Source organism: Sorex fumeus, unplaced genomic scaffold (genome assembly GCF_029834395.1).
Source record: "Sorex fumeus unplaced genomic scaffold, SorFum_2.1 ptg000015l, whole genome shotgun sequence".
Lineage (NCBI taxonomy): Eukaryota > Metazoa > Chordata > Mammalia > Eulipotyphla > Soricidae > Sorex > Sorex fumeus.
In genome coordinates, this window is record NW_026606072.1 from 20505950 (window position 1) to 20514813 (window position 8864).

General features: G+C 41.6%; 1 pseudogene; it reads right to left on the reverse strand.

Moving 5' to 3' along the window:
* Positions 1-265: 265 nt before the first annotated feature.
* On the reverse strand, positions 266-8178 carry LOC130021303 (serine/threonine-protein kinase 35-like; annotated as a pseudogene).
* Positions 8179-8864: the final 686 nt, after the last annotated feature.

An 8864-nucleotide genomic window follows, 5' to 3' on the forward strand; every position in this document is an offset into this window, starting at 1 on the left:
CCCCAAACAAACACACTCAAGATGTTTTGGTCTAAGTTTTTTTTTTAACTTGAACCACCGTGAGATACACAGTTAGAAAGTTGTTCATAACTGGATTTCAGTCATACAATGTTCCAATATCCATCCCTTCACCAGTATACATTTCCCACCCCAGTGTCCCCAGTTTCCCTACTGCCACCCTCCCCACCTTCTGCACTCTCCCTCCCCTTCCACTTATGCTTTGCCCTGAGTTTTAAGCTGCACTTGTGAACTGGCCCATTCTGAATTAAAGTTCAAAGGCGTCGGGCCCATCTATGGGTTAGTGGATAACATATTTTTCAAAAGCTGCTTGATCCCCTCAGACATGGAAGTTCTGTTTCTGGGGGATGACAGTAGGTTTTCTACAATACTTAGCAACAGAGACAATCTTAGTCCCTCTTTATATGTTCCCAAAAGTTCCTTTGTGGTATGAGAATCAATAAAAATGACCCTATCACTTCCAGGATGATAACACCCAGGGCAACGATGTCAGCCTTAGCTGCGTAGTGTTCCTCTTACGCATCAAGAACCATGTAGAAATCTGAGCCACAGGTTGAGGACAGCCAGGATTCACATTTTTGTTGTCTTGATTGCTGTCCTTGCTTCCGAGGGGCCCAGCCAGCAGAGACCTTGCTTAGACCAAAGCCCTGATGATGGGCGTGTCAGAGTGCCCTGTGATGAGGGTGTTTTCTGATTTCCTGTGCCTGTGCACGATCTGGGTTTTGTGTAGGAAAGCAAAGACGCTAGCGAGTTGGAACATGAAACTTTTTGTCTTTGTCAGTGATTGGGCTCGGGCTCTGGGACAGGCAGTACTGATTCAGATCTCCACTTTCCCAGGAACCCCAAGGCAAACTAAGTCTCCTTAGCCTAAGCTAGCATCCTTTCTCCTTTGAGCGAGCTCTCCACCAGGTGCAGGTACAGCTACGAGCTTTGGTTCCCATGGCTCATGCGCTGACTGGGGGACCCCAACTGCACCACTTTCTGGGGGCGCTGCTTGAGGCCGCTAAGGCTCCAGAATTCAGCCAACCTTGAGTTCTCTGGGGCATGGCAGCGGATCTTCCTGAGGGACTTCCGTGCCTGTGCGTACCCTGCCTCATAGTTGTCACACCAAGGCAGAGGCTGGTGGTGTTCTCTGGCCTTGACGTCCAGTAGGCTTTGCTCGCCACGAGGTCTGGGCCACCACAGGATCTGGGGCCAGAACCTCGGTTTCACCGGACAAATCTGGCTGTCCTCTATTTGTTTGTTTGTTTGTTTTAAAAGAAACACCTTCAGTGGCCTGAGAGAAAGTACGGCTGGGAGGGTGCTTGCCTGACACCCCATGTGGTTCCCGCTGCAGCGCCAGGAGTGAGCCCTGAGCACCGTCGCTTGTGGTAAAAAACACACAAACAATAAGCCCAAACAAACAAAAACAAACACCTCCCCCCAAAGTAGAAACGCTTTCAATACTCAAGGGCAACAATGGACGTCACATGTTGGGAATGACAGAATGGCCATCAGCTTAGCTTCCTGAAGGATCCTGAAGAAGGCGAGCGAACAGGTTGCCTTCCCTCTTCTAGAACTCTCCCAGAGGGAAGTTTGTGGTGGTCATGAGTGGCGCCTGACAGGAGAACAGGTGGGTGTCTGGGAGCGAAGGAGGCGCTCCTGGCCCAGCAGCATTTGGTCAGGGGCACAGGTGGTATGTCTTACAGGAACTCAAAGACTTTCATGAGTAAATCAGAGAATAAGGCAGAACTGCAGACCAATGGAACAGGGTTGAATACACTGACATCTCTCCTCAATCATATGCTCATCTAATCTTTGATAAAGGTGCAAGTAATGTGAAGTGGAGTAAGGAAAGCCTCTTTAATAAATTGTGTTGGCATCACTGGACGGCTACATGCAAAAAAATAGGCTCAGAACTCTGCCTAACACCATGTACAAAAGTAAGATCAAAATGGATTAAAGACCTCAACATCAGACCAGAAACCATAAGGTACATTGAAGATAAAGTTGGCAAAACCCTCCATGACATTGAAGCTAATGGTATCTTCAAAGATGCCACGCCACTGGCCGAGCAAGTGAAAACAGAGATAGATAAATGGGACTATCTTAAACTAAGAAGCTTCTGCACCTCCAAAGAAACAGTGACCAAAATACAAAGACAGTCTACAGAATGGGAAAGGATATTCACCGAATACACATCTGACAAGGGGTTGATATCCAGGATATACAAAATATTGGTTAAACTCCACAAGAAGAAAACATCCAACCCCATCCAAAAATGGGGCAATGAAATGAACAGAAACTTTCTCAAAGAAGAAATCCGAATGGCAAAAAAGCACATGAGAAAATGCTCTACATCATTAATCATCAGGGAGATGCAGATCAAAACCACAATGAGATACCATCTCACACCTCAGAAACTGGCCCATATTCAAAAGAACAAAAGCAACCGATGCTGGCGTGGATGTGGCGAGAAAGGGACACTCCTTCACTGTTGGTGGGAATGTCCACTGGTTCAGCCCTTCTGGAAAACAGTATGGACGATTCTCCAAAAATTAGAAATTGAGCTCCCATTTGACCCAGCAATACCACTCCTGGGAATATATCCCAGAGAGGCAAAAATGTATAGTCGAAGTGACATCTGCACTTGTTTGTTCATTGCAGCACTCTTTACAATAGCCAGAAACTGGAAGAAACCTGAATGCCCAAGAACAGATGACTGGTTAAAGAAACTTTGGTACATCTACACAATGGAGTACTATGTAGCTCTTAGAAAAGATGAAGTCATGAAATTTACATACAAGTGGTACAATATGGAAAGTATCATGCTAAGCGAAATGAGTCAGAAAGAGAGGGATAGACATAGAAAGATTGCATTCATCTGGGGGATATAAAGTAACAAAGTATGAGATTAATACCCAAGAATAGCTGAGATCAGCACCAGGAGGATTACTCCATAACTTAGAGGCCAGCCGGGTATCCTAGAGGAAAGGGCTGTTCAGATAGAGAAGGGAGCACCAAATAAAGGATGTTTGGAGGATCCTCCCAGGAGGGGAGATGCATGTCGAAAGTAGACTATGGACTGAACATGTTTGCCACTCAATGCCTCTTTTGCAGACCACAACACCCAAAAGGAGAGAGAGAACACAGGGGATTGCCCTGCCACAGAGACAGGGGGGATGGGGGGATGGGGGTGGGAGGGATATTATCCATGGTGGTGGAAAATGGGCACTGGTGGAGGGATGGGTATCTGATCATTGTATAATTGAAACCAAAGCACAAAAAATTGTAAATCTACAACTTTAAAAAAAATAAAATAAAATAAAGGGAAAAAAAATAAATCAGAGAATAAAGCTAGTAAAATTCAGGTCATTGTTTAAGTTCCTGTTTGCTCCCACATGTTGGTAGGGTCTTGAGGAAGAGTGGGCTGACAACACGTTTTTTATTTAGAAAACTTTGTACTTTTACATAAGTTTCTTAATTGGAATCGGTAGTTAAAAAAATTGTGTACCTGATGCTATGGGAAAATAAAAATAAAAGTTGTAGGACAGGGAAAACAAATTAATATCGAGGATAAAACTCATGGAAGATGTAACACACATGAGATGGTGTGTTATACAGTGTCTGAAAATTAAATGTAAATTAACTCCGATTTTTCTAGCAACCAAAATGATTAAATGGTTAACAAACTGTTTCTTACTTGTACAAATTTTTCCTTTGGTAATTAATTATGTGAGAAATTTCTCAATGGATTTTCATATAGGAAGTAATGTCTTCAGCATTATCTGCAAATGGGCTTAGAGAGCTGCCTCCTGGTGAGCTAAAAAGAAAATGGATGGAAAACAAAATTTAGGGAAATAAAATCAAGGGAGGCAGAGGTGGTTTGACATGAATCACAGTGGCTTCACTCAGTCCAGGAATTAAATCTGTATCTAAAGAAATGCTTAGGATTTATGACTTCGAAATTAATGTCTTCTATTAATATTCTTGTTTTTCAAAGTTTAAAAATTATTATTTTTTGTTTGTTTTGGAGCTACACCCAGTGATGCTCAAGGGTTACTCCTGACTATGCTCTCAGGAATCATTTCTGAAGTACTCAGGGATCATTTGGGATGCTGGTTTGGCTTTGTGCAAGGCAAGTGCTCTACCTGCTGTACTATTACTATCTGTACCACCCCTAGTTTTTTATTTTTTGAAATAAGGTAGGCTCCAGGTAATTTTTAGGAGGTAATTTTTGAAATAAGGTAGGCTCCAGGTAATTTCTTAGAAACGGCTGTAAGCTTCCCTCTATTTCCACTTGCCCACGTGTCTATCTGCAATAACTCAGAAAATATTAGTTTCTGCCCACTGTTATCTTCTCAGTTTTGTGAAAACAATTCTTACTGATATAACTTATTTCAGAACCAAACACAATGTACTTCTGGGTCTCTCTTGCCATGGTGAGGAGAATATAAGAGGAAGAAGATGTGTTATTGAATAGATAGTAAAGCATATGGCACATTGCGCTGAATGTGGAGAGTTCCTATAGGGTATGTTAGCAAACAGAAAACCATGTTGTGCATCATAGGAAATTATAATATTATTTGTTTAAAAATAACTTTAGTGGCTGGAGTGACAGTACAGTGGGCAGGGCATTTGCCTTGCATGCGGCTGATCTGAGTTTGATTCCTGGTATTCCATATGGTCCCCTGAGCACTGCTAGGAGTGATTCCTGAGTGCAGAGCTGGGAGTAACTCCTGAACATCACCAGGTGTGATCCAAAAAGCCAATAAATAAATAAATGAAATTACTTCATAAACAAAGTTTCATTTCAAAATACTTGTATGCAGATGAAGGGAAAAAAATCAATCACAATGAGAGAATGCCAAGGGGTTGGTAGAAGTTGTATTTTGCAGGATTAAGAGGGCTGGAGCGATAGCACAGTGGTAGGGCGTTCGCCTTACAAGCGGCCAACATGGCCGACCCGAGTTCGATTCCTCCGCCCCTCTCGGAGAGCCCGGCAAGCTACTGAGAGTATTTCGCCCGCATGGCAGAGCCTGGCAAGCTCCCCGTGACTATTCCATATGCCAGACACAGTAACAACAAAGTCTCCAATGGAGACGTTACTGGGCCCGCTCGAGCAAATAGTCAAGAGAAACTTTGTACAATATAATTATTAACATTATGTTTAAAATGTGAGTTTTTATATATTTATATAATTATAAAGAAAAAATGAAATCTTGGGTAATTAGTACCTTAGCCTAATAGTTTAAACTGATTTCTGTGGTGCTGAATTCAGTGATAGTTCTGAAGGCAGTGTACATGGTCTGATTTTGGAAAAGTAATTATATATTCCTAGGACTCTCTTTTCCCAGTTGTGAAACAAGCAGATTGGGTTAGATGATTTCTTGGATTCTTTTATGTGAAAGATAGCCTGTAATTCTAGGATTGGTTGGAGAGAAATTTTAGATGTGTGGAACAGTTCAAAGTGTGGGGAAAAGAATTTGTGATGCTGGTGTCTGGGGGAAGTAAGAGGCGCCTGACGAATGGAGCTACTGAAACAAATAGAAGTGTGGGCAGTTGCTCGCAACTTTTGCATAATGTTAAAAATTCACTGAAGTTTAACCTTTCCTTTGACACACTTGAAGTTAGACAGAGAAATTTGTTTTTCTGTTTATGAACAGCTGGTTTGCATTAAAATTGTTTTATGGGTTATTTTTGGAGGGCATCCTTCTGATTGTCTATTCAGTATGGATGGTTGAATATAAATCCCAACCATTTTCATACTCTAAATGCATCTAAATAAATGTGGTCCTTTCTTATTTACATTAGGAAGAGTCTAGATGTGAAATCTTGAGGTTTCACCATTTTTTGCTGTTCAGGAATCAACTGGTAAACAGTTTACATCAGAATGGAAGATTTGCACCTTCAGGATTTGAAAGACTGAAAGTGAAGGTGAGTATCTTTCAAGTAAAAGTGAAACTAAATATTTTACAGGCACAATCCAAGGAAAAATATGTAACTATAATAGCATGCCACTGAAAAAAGCTTATTCACAAAAAATCATATTAGCAAATTGTAGATGTAACAATCTACATTTTTTGCTATTTGCTGCATCCACAATATACTTCTATATGATTTTTTGAGTACTAATATTGACTTTTGAATCATTAGGCATAAATATATTTTTCCCTGGGTGGTGGCTGAGCAACCCTTCCCCCCCACCCCCTACTGTTGCTCTCAGGCCCTCACCAGGCACTAGAGACACCTTCAGGCTAGGAGGCATGGCTTCATCATCAGGCATAACATGCTTAATAAATTGCATACTGTGTGACTGAGCTTTTTAGAGATTTCTTTCCTTCCTCCCTCCCTCCCTCCCTTCCTTCCTTCCTTCCTTCCTTCCTTCCTTCCTTCCTTCCTTCCTTCCATTTTTGGGCCACACCTAGTGATATTTAGGGCTTACTCCTGGCTCTGCACCCAGGAATCATCACTCCTGCTGGTGCTCAGGGAACCATGTGAAATGCTGGGGGGGTCAAACATGGGTTGACTGTGTGAAAGACAAGTGCCTTCCATGCTGTACAACCTCTCAGTTCTGTCTTTTAAAGATCTTATTCAAAAAAATTCAAGAAAAAATATAGAAACATGCATAATACTGGCATAGGGATTAAAAATAATTTTTATATTCATGAATTGAGTAGTCAGTATTGTCAAGATGTTAATTCTCTCCACGTCATTTATAAATTCAACTAAAATTTATGCAAAGTATCAGAGGCATTTTTAAAAAATTGAGTCACCATGAGATACAGAGTTTCAAGGCTGTTCATGGTTGGGTTTCAGTCATACTGTGTTTGGCATATCAAATACTCCCGGTAGCTTGCCGGGCTCTCCGAGAGGGGCGGAGGAATTGAACTCGGGTCGGCTATGTTGGCTGCTTGTAAGGCAAACGCCCTACCTGCTGTGCTATCGCTCCAGCCCCTCAGTCATACAATGTTTCAAAACCCATTACTTCACCTGTATACATTTCATGCCACCAATGTCTCCAGTCTCTGCCCCCTACCCCCCACTAGCCTGTCTCTATGGCAGGTGCTTTTCTTCTCTGACTCCCCTTCATTTTGGGCATTATCAGCAGGATCTGTTTGACAATTTGATTTTAAACTTTATGTGGAAATGCAAAGATACTAGAAAAAATAAAACAATTTTGGAAAAAAAGAACAAAATTGGAATGCATGCACTGAATAATTTCACTATTTATGATAAAACTCTAGTTACCCAGACAATTGATATAAAGATAGACTAATATATCAGTAGAGCAGAATAGGAAGTCTATAATGTATTATAGACTTTCAGTATTTAAAGACTTTCTAATCCACTCTTGATCTATTCTGCCTGTGTATATGGCCAACTGATCTTCAGAAAACTCATTACAGCAATTCAATGGGGGAAAGAAAGATATTTTCAGCAAATGGTTCTGGAGCAATTAGAGAGTTGTGTGCAAACAATCAAAATAACAACAAAAAGAAGTACCCCCCAAAAAAAAGAACAAGCAAAAAACCTGTACAATTACCTCACATATACCACTAACCCAAGATGAATCATAGACTAAATATAAGAACTAAAACTATAAACTTACTCAATAAAAATGTGAGAAAATCTTATCAAATATTTTAGACAGTGAGCTTTTTTGGGGGGGGTGGGCACACCCGGCGATGCTCAGGGGTTACTCCTGGCTCATGCACTCAGGAATTGCTCCTGGAGGTGCTCGCGGGACCACATAGGATGCTGGGAATCAAACCTGTGTTGGCCATGTTGGCTGCATGCAAGGCAAATGCCCTACCTGCTGTGCTATTGCTCCAGCCCTGACAGTGAGATTTTTGAGGCCAGGAACTCACTCCATCATTTCCAATTGATCTCTTTGAGCACCTAGTTGAGTGCATGGCTGTTCGAGGGATGCTGAAACTCAGAGGGGTCCTGTTTGATCACTCTTAGGGTGAAAATGAACAGGGAACTAGAATATTTTCCCTGTATTTTTGCTTGCCTGGTATATACCCCCTGGACTTTGCCCTTTTCATGGTGTACTGGTAAAGAATGAGTAGCTGCATTCGTCTTAGCCTCCCAGGGAAATTCTCTGATACCCCTTGTCTGAGGATTTGCCCACAGGACTTCTGAACTGAAAGAGTGGCACTCCAAATCTTTACTCATAGTTTGGTTTCTCCTCAGTCCCAGTTGATTCTAATTGAGATTCAGTGATTCAATCTCTGGCCACCCAGGGTGATCCCCCTGAGGAAGCACAGTCAGTCAGAGTGCTGAGGTTTATCAGTGAGAGAGTGGCTCAGGCCAGTGTAAGAGTTGTTTCAAAACAATATAGCAAAGGGCACTTAAATCACCATAAACAAGTAAAATATTTATTTTTAAAGTATTCACAGGAAGGATGTGAGGCTATTTTTATAAGAAGGGCAGATTTTCTTTACTTCCTGTTCTCTGAATTAGAGGTCTTCAGTTTATTTTGCTCAAAACTTAGACGAGACGTCCAAAGAAGAAATAATGCAATGCAGGATGTCTTTGTTTTTCCTCCTTGACAGTCTCACCAACGTGCTCCTTGCTTTCTCATCACCAGCGACACCTTCATTTAAAAGCTGAACTGTTTTGGTCTATGTCAGTACTAGAGCTGACTTCTGTGGGAATTGTCATGGAGCAACAGAAGTCCAACTCCACAGGACTTCTTATAGTTTCAATGTATAGTTGGAAATTAAGGAGAGTCACCTTGATTAGAAAAGCCCTTAAAACACACCTTGGATGACAATGAACATTATATCTACTCTTGCTTAGCAGAATCCTCAGTTTTGCATCTTTCTCCCGTGATATTCTTTCATTTCCTTCCATATAGT